A 12,498-nucleotide genomic window follows, 5' to 3' on the forward strand; every position below is an offset into this window, starting at 1 on the left:
ACCAGAGCTGCTGCGAGCGAGAGCCGAGCCAGCGCTCCGGGTGGCTGACGTGGGCTGGTGACAACAGGGCTGCCCTCAGGGCACAGGGTCCCACTACCGGACACTCCAGAGGCTGAAATCCTTCAGCTGTCCCAAACTAGAATTAAACCAGTTACATCAAGCACGATGAGGAGTGCGTAAGAGGAAAATACCAGCACACCAGCTCTCCCCATGCCAGGGTCGGTGCTTTCACCCTGCTCGCGGAGGCACTCCCGCTTAAGAAACAGCCGTGGCGCCTGGCTGCGGAGGGGAAGGTCCTGCTGAAACACCCCATGAAATGGCGGCATGTGTATTTTGTGCCACTAATTAAGCAGAAAACCACTTAGAGCGGCTTCCTGAACAAATAGATGACTGCAACCTCTGTTATCGCGGCCCGTATCTTTACTCAAACAAGGGCGTGTGTTCACACTTCTCGGGCCAGGTGAAGTGAAATACTGATCATTGTCCCTCAAGGCAGCTCGTCAAGTCAAGCCGACACTGCCTGCGTGGGCTTCGTGTGAAGCCGCCACTGTCCGCTGTGGAGCTGCTGCCCCAGAGCAGTGCCCGCTGACACCGACCTGAGGCTCGCCCGGCCCGCGGGCAGTGTCACCGCCCACCCGGTCCGGGCCCCGCCGTGCACACCCGGGGCTGCCACAGGTGACACGGGCGGGAGGGCGGGGAGAGCCGCCCTGCTCGGAGGGGCGGGCGCCGGCATTGGCCCAGGGCGGCGGGACGGGCTCGGCCTCGCCCCGCTCCGCCGTCTCGCTGCCCTCAGACAAGCGGGGCGGAGGCGCGGGACAGCGGCTGCCCGCCGGGACCGGGGAGCCGGCGCCGTCACTGGCCAGAGGGAACGAAGGGGGAGCCGCGGAGGGGACGGAAGGAGAGGTGAGGCTGACCTAGAAAGGGCTCTGGGGTTGGGGTTGGGGGGGTCTTGTTAATGAAGTGACTCGGAGACAAAAATTGTTGTAGAAGCCACCCGCGCTCGCAGTGCTGGGGCAGCATGAGAGCGAGCCCGCTGGCCGCTGAGGGGCCCGGGCTGCCAGCCTTGGCCAGCCGGGCTGCTCCGCAGGGCTCGGCCGGGTGGGCTGCGCTGGCAGGGCCCGCTCCCCTGAGCACGGCGCAGCGCTCACAGGTGTCTCGCCGGCCCGGCCCCGGTTGTTGAGGCCGCCGGGAAGCGGCGCTTGTCAGCGCCTTTCCTCAGAACCGCTCTCGAGAGCACCGTGCCCGGGGAGCCGAGCGCCGAGACATCCCCGCTGCTGCCGCCTCTGTCCGGGGTGAGAGCTGGGTATCTGCCAGAACTTTGCTGCACAGAGCTCTTGAGTCCGCTGGGGTGGGAGAGCACTCTTCATTTAAATAAGGTGCTTAGATCTCAGCTGAGAGATGTTAATGACCTTTTCGTAAACACTTTTAATCTCAAAACAGTGAATTAGTCGCATTATCCACGCCGTCTCTGGAATGACTAGCAAGATTGGACCTGGCCCTAAAATCTAATGCAGCCAGTTGTGTCTTTCCTGTGTGAGCGGGAAAATCTTTTGTGCGAGCAGAAGACCCTGCTTAGAAGATTGCCAGGATGAAGGTCACTTAAATCTGGGGACAGATTGTTAAGTGACAAGTATTTTTTAACTTTTTGAGAAAGTGTAAAGGGAAAGGACTTAGAACATGTTGTGGTGATGCATCCCCCTGCACTCATTCACAACATATGCTTAACAGAATGTTGTGAGAAGAAGCTTGATCTTATTAGCTGAAAGAACTGATCAAAGTGTTGCACCAAAACATTTGCATGTTTCCTCACAGATTGAAGCTCTCAGTGATAGACTGTTTAAAAGACTAATGAATCAAAGCACTTTATTAAATTTGTATACGGCAAAAATGCAGCTTTCCGGTCATTAGTTCTTAATTACCATTAGTCGTTATTATCTCTTTCCCAAACGGTTCTTAACAATCACATATGTAAGTGGTAGTAAACCTGGAGTATACAATGCCCTGGAGCTGGTGCCCTGTATTTAGCACTGATGTCTATGCTTCTTGATGGCTTGTTTCAGTTGCAGGAGTCATGGTAAAGTGCTTGAGAGCTCCTTGGCAAGAGAAGCTGGAATCAAAGTAAGATTTCTTGTGATTTTCAAAAGTCATCATCCTTCTTTTCTAATTTTTAATGTATTGTTCACCTTGCTTCCTCCTGGGAAGAAAAGGGGGTGATCTCAGATGATGTAGTCCATATTATTTGAGGGAATAAGCATACCATAATGTTGCTCGGCATCTTATTTGTTTTGCAGGATTATTCTGGTTCCATCAGACACATCTCCTCTTTGTTCTGCAATCTTATTTTAGTATCATCTGGCATCTTTCCTGACCACTCTATATTCTCTGTTCTTATCTTGCAGATTTTACTATTTGCCTATGCTTTCCTGTGTCCTGTTTGGGCAAGTATACTGCAAGTCTCTGTTCATTTGCAGTTGTGTGTTATTCATGTATACTAAGTTATAAAATACTACTAAAACTGTTGCTGTGTTACAAAATGCTTATACACTGCTACCAATTACCTACCTTAGTGTGTTTATGTCTAGGTCTAAGGCAAGGAAATAATAAGCATCTTAGTCTGCTTCTACCTTACACGTGCAGCCGTTCTCTGCTTTGGTTGTAAGGCATGTTTTTGAATTTCTTGAAGTTGTCATTGGGCCTGTCTCTTGTTAAACAAATTTCCTTCCAGCATTTCTTGCATCCCAAAATAGTGTATTATCAGTTTCACTGCCAGACTTTTAAAATTCAGCGAAATAGGTCTTCATGTTCTTGTTTTCCAGTTCTGACAAAGGCCAGAATAAACAAGATTCCCTTGCCCCCCAAAAATGGATGACAGACAAGTGAATTTGTCATTTCCATTAGGAGCCAGTGCTTTAGAACACTGGATAGCATTCCAGGACTACTCTGGAGACCATGTGCAGGTATTCTCTGGTGTAAACTCCTGTTATTCTGCAGGAGATGCTTGCCAGATTCCCAAGTGAAAATACTGCTTCATTTTAGTATATGGAGAAAATCTTTGATAGTTTCATCTGGAAAAAAGGCTTAACCAGGAAAGCTCTTGGATGAGGTTGGAGAAATGACTTCTTTTCTATTCTGTATTGTTTCCTGTGCTGATGAGAGAAAGGGATGAAACAGAGTTAAATCAAAAATCTAATAAGAAAGCATTATTTACAAGGAAATATAAAGATCTTTTCTAGTCTCTCAGTAGGAAAAAGTGTTTAATTTTCTTTTTCTTTAATTAAAAGTGATGCTCCTGTCCTTTGGAATTCGCTCTTTATTCAAGAGTGACTTGTTTTAAACCATAGAAAAGAACTCTTTCCTCTGCACAGAAAGTGCTTTTCACCTGGGATTGCTGACTAATGGATGACTGCTAAAAGTAGTAGGTATCTTTCTGGTGCTTGAAGTCCATCACCTGTTGCATTTAAAGGCTGCTTATTTAGGTTGATCACAAGTCAGTTTAAGGAGGATCCATAGTTTGATCTTCCAATTCCAAAACACTTATGCCAAAATGTGTATGATCAGTGATGTTGCCTTTGCATCAGCAGTCTCCAATTTTTTAACTTATTTGGGCATAACTTGAGAGTGACAGTTGATTTCAGCAGACTTCTTTATGATTCATTCTTGTGGTAGGGAGTCATTCCAATTCATCAGGGTACAGCAACTGGCTATGCTAGATTCTTACTTCATGTTATAAGGTTTCCTTGCTATATGTAATTTGACTCTGCTTATTGCATCAAGAGGGCAGAGGGAAGAGATGTAGTGTACGTGTGAGGAGGAGGAAAGGATTACTTCTTCTCCTTCTTTATTTTATAGCTCCTTTTCTGGATGATAATGCCATTCTATTTTTGACCTGAAAGCCACACAATGTCCTGTGACTATACATCAAATTAATGAGCAACTTAACAATTTGTTGCCCAGAGAGGCTGGAGACTTGCCATCCCTGAAAGTGTTCTAGGACAGGCTGGATGTGGCTCTGAATAACCTGCACAAGTGGAAGGTGTCCCTGCCCATGGGGCTGGATCTAGATGGTCTTTAAGGTCTCTTCCAACCCAAACCATGCTATGATCTCATTTTTTCCCTTACATCTTGGTATGTTCCTTTTTTTTTTTTCTGAAATATTCATCTTCTAAAAATAATTTTTTCTATTTCTCTGTCCCAGTCAAGGAAATTTTGTATTTCATCTCTCTCTAAATGTGTTTGAGTATAAGTAAGAAGAAAGGTAAGAAGAAAGGGGATGCTTATCTGTGGAGTAATTAGCAGAACAATATCCGAGATTCACTGCAAAATGTTTTTGTTCTACAAAAGCATCAAACAATATAGGTAAATTCTGTATAAAATTTCCTGCCCAGTGTCTGATTCTGGCTGACTGATAAACTGACAGAGATTTTGCTGTGTACAGGCTGGATGGACTACAGTCAGACTATGTGATCTCAGCCATGTAGCTAGAGCTCCAGAACTAGATCAATGTATTTGAGAATGCCTGGGTTAGGAATTATTTCTGTGCCGTTAGCTTGTAGATATTAAGATCTGCCACCATGCTTTTCTTCTCTAATGAATTTAAATGGCAAATGTGATTTAAAAATAGCATTTAAAAATAGCATTTAAAAAGAGCGCCTGTTATGAAAAATTAAGGGTGAGGTCCAAAAACTCTCTGGAATTGCACTTGAAGCACTGTGAGCAAAAGGTATGTATCCAAGTCCTAGGCAGAAATCTGTCAAACAAGCAAAAGCAGCAAGCCCTTAACCTTCTGTTCTGGTCCTGCCTACATAACTTGTTTTTTAATCCTAGGGTGGTTTATGTTAGTGTAAATGTCATTAATTTTACCTTGCTTCATAGTGATTACATTACTTCTCTGAAGGTTAAGAGACTTGGATTAAAAATTAATACCCTCAGGTTACTGTCCTGTTCCCTCTGCTCTATTACAACTGGACTCCTCTGTAGCCAGGAATGCAGGTCTGTCTGGATGAGAAGTTAGGACAGACCTTGATTTTTTTTACAGTGGCCTGACTGAGCAAAAGTGTACCTGGCTTCCAGTTTCTGCCTGCAAGGCTGTGGTATCACTTTAGTAATGATTCTGTGAGGTTTAATCCTTGGTAGTTCAGGCCTAGGAGGGGTCAAGAGAGAGCCAAGCAAACACTTCAGAGATTATAATGTATTTTGGTGAACAAGAGGATGTGCATTTGAATCTTCTTGGGTTAAGTGGTCATGGAGGGTCTGGATTTGGCTGCTTCCTGGGTATGTAGCTGTAGCTATTGGGCAAGTGAGCTAACACCTTGCATAGCTATGTTCGTAAAGAATGAGCCACTCCTGCAAGACTAAATACCTGTTCAGGGACAGGCCTGATACTCCAAAGCCCAGCCTCACAAACTCTGAACTCCCGATTTAGCTGCCTGTGTGTGAGAAACAATTTCTGTCACAGTCTTTTGCTCCTTCTTTCCTATTGCTGTGCTGTTCAGCAGCATTTGTAGATCAAATCTTTTTCACGCAGTGCAAATTTACACCTCACCTCATCCAGTGCAACTGAAGGCTGCTCCAGAAACTGTTCCCTGCTTCATGCTTCTCATGACTAGCAGTTTGGTTTAGCTCTTGCCATGGCCTTTTATCTTCCTTTCACCATAGCACACCTCATTTTTCAGTGTCAGAGTTCTCTGCTCACATCTGGCCATAAGTGTTCAGGGAAACTGGTACCAGTCAGGGAGAAGACAATTTTGCATGACACAGCCCAGCAGTGCAAACAATCTCGTGAGTGAAGTTTTCATGGCTGATAGACTTCCTGTTATTCTTGCAGTTCAATATCAGTATTAAGGAGGACTAATATTGCTGCTGGCTGGTTTCAACTTAGCCAGAATGATCCCAATAGCGTACAAAATTTTCATGTAATGGGGCTATCTGTTAAAACATTATGCTTGGGAGGGCAAGATATTTTCCTCTAAATAGGAAGCTATTGTGAGCTTTTTAAATGTATCTATTAAAAAAAATAACAGCAAAACAAGTCAACAAAAACCCAATAACCCTGAAATAAAAACTTCATTGCACAGTTTAAGTTAATTTTGGTGACTGAGAAGGGACCGGTGGTCTATGTGCAGACTGCATGCTACCTTTTTTAACCATTCTGAATGCTACTTTTTTAAACCATTTTGATTTTTAACTTACCTGGGAACTTTGATGTAATGCATTTTCTTGCAACTCGTTCTTTGGCTTACTTATTGTTTCTGTGACTGCAGGACTCCTAAAGGATATTTTCTTTCCTCTAGCACCTGATTTGTGCTGGCAATTGTGTGAGGCCCTGTTTTCAAGTAGGTGTATGCTTTAGTTATGGTAGCAAGGACCTGATTAATTGACGCAAACTTTCTTAGTATCCTTCAGGTTATGTAATTTATTAGGTAGGTAATTTTAACCTTCAAAACTTGCACGAGTGAGTGTCTAAGGTGAGTGATTAGTCAGTCAACCTGTGAGAAAGGACAGACAAAGGTCTTGTTCTGTTTGCTGGCTCTTTGTCCACAGTAGTAATCAATTAAATAGAGCTGTAGTTACAAGAACAAGGCTAGTAGCTGAAAAGCAGGGAGGTGCAGTGGCACATTAAGTGGTTCAGGTGAGTTACAGATTCTTTTGATTCCCACAGGTACTTATGCAGTTAATTGTCTAATAATGATGGAGTGCCTTTTGCAATGTTCTGTGTGATCCTACATTTCTGTTGGGCTGCAGGCAAAGGTGCTCGGAGGAAGCTGAGATCAGTGGCCTCTGTCAGAGAAAGCAAAGATGATGTAAAATGCTGCTGTCTGGGCTAGGCAATTTTATGCTTAATATGTACCACGTTGTCTCTGCAGGAGGGTGTTGTGCACTCTCCTGCAGAGACAATGTGCTACTTACAGTGACCTTAGCAGCTGGCTGTTGACAGTGCTTTAGAGAAGATCCAAGTGGTACATGGAAGGAGAAACCTGTTAACCCACAGGTTCCAAGTTTTACAAAAGTAGTGGAGCAAAATCAGTCTGCCGGTGATGGTAGCTGTCCTTGCTCAACTAGCTCATCACCTCAACTCAGATGAGGAGTAACAGCATGACTCTCAAAGTCACAGGGATGCAACAGATACTGACTAAAGGATTTCCATAATAAGATAAAAATCATCTGAGAAGTCATGTCCATGGACTTTGAAATAAAACTTTGAAAAGATTTCTTCAGAAACTGTATGTTCCAGTCTTCAGTTGGTGTTTAGGACTGGAACTGCTCTATAAACTGTCTTACTGTCAGCTCAGTTTAGTATTACTCTTGAGTATTTTAATGCAAATCCTTGTCTGCTCTTTGTAACATAGTTCTTCTCATCAGTGCTGCTGGCTCTTTAATAACCCCTTTTGTTGGATTGTCTTCTCTAGGAAAGAGTCAGAACTGCCCAGTGACTGTAAACTGCAGCTCAGTTTGTTTTCACATAAGAAAGAATATCTTAACAAAGTGTAGGAAGTGTGTCACTTCCCAGCAGCCACTGATAGGAAATACTTGTTAATTAGTCACACTGTTTTGCACACTTCCATTCTCTAATAGTACAATCCCTACAATAAAACAGAATTCTAGCTGAAATGTAGTCAATGCTTGCTGGAGAGCAAGGAAGGAGGGTAGAAGTCAGATAGTTCCCCTAAAGTCTTCAGTATCTGAACTTGTCAAGGCCTCTACTCTAGCTTTTTGATAACTTTTTTTTTTTTTTAAAGGAATTCCTGGTACATAATAGATGTTTTTATTTGGCTTGCATCAGTGCAATGTTCATAAGCCTAATCTGGGTAATGCTAAATCCCAAACTAGAGTACATATATTTTTTTTTTTGAAGAATGGGGCAATGGAAGAAAAGGAAAAGGGTTTGGCAGCTCCTACTTATAGATGAATGTCCTCTGTGGGACAGTACAAGTGGGAGAAATAGCAGGTGTGTTTTCCATTCTGCAATAAAAGTTTGTGAGAAGGGATAGAGGTCCTGTTGTTCCATTCTCATTGTTATCTACCATGCTGAATCCGTATGTTTAAGACGGCAAGTCTCCAGAAGAGGGTAAGCACTTCTTTCCTGTAAAATGAAAGGAAGGTCATGTCTTAACAAAACCTTCTTAAGAAATTAATCAGTTAGTGGCATTCTGAGTTTCAGGGTTGCTTGGTGCTGGGATATTTTTTGGAAGGGAGAGGTGGGGCAACGTTTTAACTTTTCTTGTGTAACTTCCTTGCTAGAATTTGAATTTGTCTTGTATTTATGTTGGGAAAACATTCAGAAATAGCTAGCCATTACATACAGAAATGTATCAGATATATAGGGTCAAGAGATACTTCCCACCAAGTAATTGGTTTGCTTCTGATCTCTCTAAAGGTTTTAGTATTTTGCTTAAATCTATTTTCAAATAAGATATAAAAACAGTCCCTCTGACCAGACCCTATCTGAGTTTAATGCCAATGTTGACATGAAGAGTGAGAAGGTGTCAATTGGATCTTTAGTCCTGTGAGCCTCACTTCTGTTGTCTAAATGGAGATGAGAGTAATTGTTACACAACTGACAGTGCTCTGCCTTCAGAAATCTGCAGGACTGAGTCACCTCCATTATTATATTTCAAGACCATTATGCTGAGAAGATATTCTTTGTTTTGTAATTTTGATGAATAGAATTAGCTAGAAGAATTAAGTTCTTTCAAATGAACTGTGACTAATTCAAGCAGTGTGCCTACTGGGATTAAACCACAGCCAAGTACAAATGGTACAATGTGCAAAGAAATATAACTAGATTTTAAAATATGCTGATGTTAGTATCACTAACTTGGTGGAATTTCTGTAATTTTGAAGATTCTTCAAGTTATATATTTTTAGTAGAATTATACTTAGTGCAACATGAAATAAATGGCATGGCATCTACAGTTAGTCTGACAGTGGTCACTGGGAGAAAGAATATTTAGGTGTGCTTTCCTAAGGCTTCTCTTTAATTTACGAGCCTCTTTCTCCAGACACCACATCCTCTTAATACCTCTGGCCTAATGGTTTTACACTATAACAGGTGTAGAGATTTACATTCTTGGCAGTGCTGCCAATATTCAAGCTCTGTGAAAGAAGTGGCAAGCTGCCATATGTGATTAGAGGAATTAGGACAAAACCAAAGCAAATTATTATTTTCTGTTCCAATATTAAGTTGTTAAGTTTTATCCTCTTTGTTATTAGCTCTTCTTCAGAGTAAATTGCCTTAATAGTCTTCAAAGTGGTGAAGGTCTTAATGTCTTACCAAATAAGAATAAAATTAAACCACAGGCAGAGTCATGTGGACCAACAAATCAGATGTTCCAAGAGAAAATGCGAATTTTTCTGAAGTGCTTGTGCCAGCTGAACTTCTTGCTCTTTCCGCTGGTTGAATGTCATTATATTAGGCTGTCAGTGAAAGTATCTTGAGACTTGCAACTATTTTACAGGTTAAAACCAGCAAGGATTATTTTGATACTGTTTAGAAAGGGTAAGGTGTGAGCAAAGCTTGTGTGTAACTTTCAGTATTTTCCCCTTTGTGGCTGTTTGGAGCAGTTATCTGGTCCTGTTCTTTCCCTTAACCATGTTGTAAGGAATACTGCATAGGAAAACAAATAGGCTTATTATTGCAATAAAATGAAGCATTGCTATATTAACAAGGTAACTCTGAAACTGCTCTTAAAATAGATATCCCTCACTTCTGCAAAAGTCCTTGTTCTACCAACACTCTTCACACCTAGCTACATAGGAACCTCCCTACATCCCACTGACTGAGCATGCATGTAAGCAAACACTCTTTCCTAAATTAATCTCTGGGACTGTTGGACATATGATATGCTATGTATACTCTGCTAATATAATTTTGAAAATATTCTGATAGCACGTCTTGTAAGAGCAACTGGATTGGCTGCAGATATGCATATCTTACTGGGTGATCTTTTCCTTTCTGCCCCTTCAGGAATAAAAATGACAACAGGCCTTCTTGTGCGTTAATTCTTGTCCTGATCATTGCAGGCAACAGCTTTTAAAACTCCTTTGAATTGTGACTTAAGTTCCTCTTCAAAGTTAATAGCTTTTCTTTCTCCGCTGCTCAAAATTAAATCTATAATCCTCTGATCTTCTGAGCAAATATGTTCATGACCATTTGTGCTTGTGCCAACAGTGGCGTTTAGCTTAATTAGCTGTTCTGCCTTCATGGGATTTGCCTCATGTATTTACAGAAAAATTATCTCTAAGCCTAGCTGGTACTTAGTTACCTGTGACTGCACTGCTTAAGTATCACTGGAGAATGAAATTTTTTCATTTGTTTGTTGTTGCTGCAAAGCTGTAGCTTGTGGGGCTTGCAGTCAGAGGTATTGTTACTGCTAATGCCACTTCCCAGGGCCACAGAGGCCAGCTCGCCAAGGCTTTTATTGCTCTTAGTATTCTTCTTGGCTTCCCTGCTTCAAAATAAAGGTCTGTTATTTCCCGAGCATGGATGTAGGCCAAACTTACTTACTTTTGAGAATGAGTTCCTCTGTACCTGCAAATTGTTGTCGTGCATAATTGCATTTATCTGTCTTCCTCAGCTTCCAGTTGCCTTGTGTGTGGACTTCCAACTCATCCTGGTTGCTAGTGCTGATTTTTTCTAGCAGTGGAGAAATATAGTTAGAAAAAATTGTGGTTTTCAAGCACATAAATCCAAACCCTCTTATTTTTAAGAGCCGGTAGGTTATGTGTAAGTGGATGCTTTCTGGGATGAAGATGTGTGCAGATAGCAGTTGCTGATCAGCCAGGCCTGCAGGGTGGATGTTCAGCTGAAGGAGTTGGCACAGAGAGCTGTGTGAAGCAGCCAGAAGTAGGATTGGCTGTCACCTTCTTCCTCTTGTTAGAAGGCATTGGCTGCAAGACAAATTCTCTGGATCAAAGCTTTAGCAGCTTAGGTCTACTCTACAAGGAGCACTTGAAAAGTAGTTTTGCAATGTAAATTTAGGACATTATGAGGTTTCTGCATGCAAAAGGAGATCTTGTTGGTTTGAATGGAACAGCTGACTGGGGTTTTGCTGTTTGTCTTCTGACTCTGTTGGTAAACTCAATGTCAGCCATGGCAAAGTACTTCAACCTTTTCCTTGCCTCCCTCATTTGCATCCCATAGGTATACACTGAGTGAAAACTTGGAAACCTGAACTATTATTGTAGTACCACTTAATGTAATATCCCATAGTGTTCATAATACAGTATTCAAATGAACAGTTCCCTTTTGTATTTGGGGGAAAGCAGTGTCTGGGGGTAAGCAGAGCCCTGTGTGGGGTTAGTTAGTTTGCAGACAAAGCTGTCTTTTCTTTTGTGGTTCCTGTTTTAGAAAAATGTGAATTCTGACTTAAAGAAAATAAGGTGTACAGCTGTCTAAAAGGTTCTGAGAAATTTTACAAGATAAAATTCTTGGATGAGCGCCTGGCCTAAACCAGTCGGAAACCAAGAGCAGCTTAAGAGAGTGTGTGGGCAAAACTGTAATATGAGTTGCCTTTTGATTCTTTTATTACCAAAACATAGAAGCTTTCATGCATGAGTTGGATAAAACATAATTTCAGATTCCTGTTTATTACTGGGAGTCTTTCATTAACGAGAGAATTTTTTGTGTGGTTTTACCTGAATTTAATGTTTTAAAAAAAAATCATGCCAATTATGTCATGACTCACAAATATTAGTTTATAGCACATGAGACCCCTACTTTGGAAGTCAGTCAATGTGGTATCAATTTCCATGAGTCAATCAGTTTGATAAGGATCTTTCAGTCTTACTTGAAACTTAGGTCTGATAACTTTCCTGACAAAAAAATGCTTGCCATTGAACTTGCAGTGGCACCAAACAAACGATTCGAACCTCTCAGTTCTTCCTGACACATGTAGGGGTTATTAAAAGGAAGAAACTGCCAAAAGAATTCAAAATAATTGAGGCTTGAGTGGTGTTAGAGTGTGAGTTGAACAGGGGGAAGACATTGTATGCCCTTTTTTTTCACTTTTTAGTTTTAAGATAATTATAAGTTTTATAAGAGGTTCTATACTCTAAGCTAGCAGTTTTTACCATCTGTGTTTGGAATCAGTGCTGATAATCTTTTGCAAAAAGCCAGCCTTGCAGTTACTGGTATCAGACAATCTCATGAGATTGGCCATACACCACACACAAGAGGTTTTCTTGTTTATGAAGAACTGTGGAATCATGGGTGAAGAGCCTGCCAGGGTGAGTGGTATCTTGCTATCTCCTCTCTGACTGAAAACAAAGTGGGGACACACCCCTAGCTGAAGAAACTGCTCTACCCATTCTGCCCAGAATGATGGTATCTGGGAAGTTCAGTAGCAGTGCTGCTTGCTGTGAGCTCTCACAGCCTGTGTGGATGTGCCCTTGCAAACTGTTTTTCAGCTGGGGAGGACCGAAGCTCTATTTCCTCTTATGTTATTGATTTGAGTGCTGAGAGACATCAGTGAAGTCTGCAGGTTGTTTTGTAAATGCTGT

General features: G+C 42.0%; 1 protein-coding gene across 12 annotated transcripts in view; it reads left to right on the forward strand.

Moving 5' to 3' along the window:
- The first annotated feature begins 733 nt into the window (after nt 1–733).
- Nucleotides 734–12,498, forward strand: part of SYTL2 (synaptotagmin like 2) — a 53,981-nt gene continuing 42,216 nt past the window's right edge. For 4 of the 12 annotated variants that reach the window (XM_059838474.1, XM_059838475.1, XM_059838476.1 and 1 more), the window contains exon 1: nt 734–903. The gene's annotated coding sequence lies outside the window, so the exon portion shown is untranslated. Of the gene's footprint in view, nt 904–2,060; nt 2,119–12,498 lie in introns of all 12 variants that reach the window. The other 8 variants (XM_059838467.1, XM_059838470.1, XM_059838471.1 and 5 more) reach the window with 5 other exon arrangements.

This window comes from Haemorhous mexicanus, chromosome 2, assembly GCF_027477595.1.
Source record: "Haemorhous mexicanus isolate bHaeMex1 chromosome 2, bHaeMex1.pri, whole genome shotgun sequence".
Taxonomy (NCBI): domain Eukaryota; kingdom Metazoa; phylum Chordata; class Aves; order Passeriformes; family Fringillidae; genus Haemorhous; species Haemorhous mexicanus.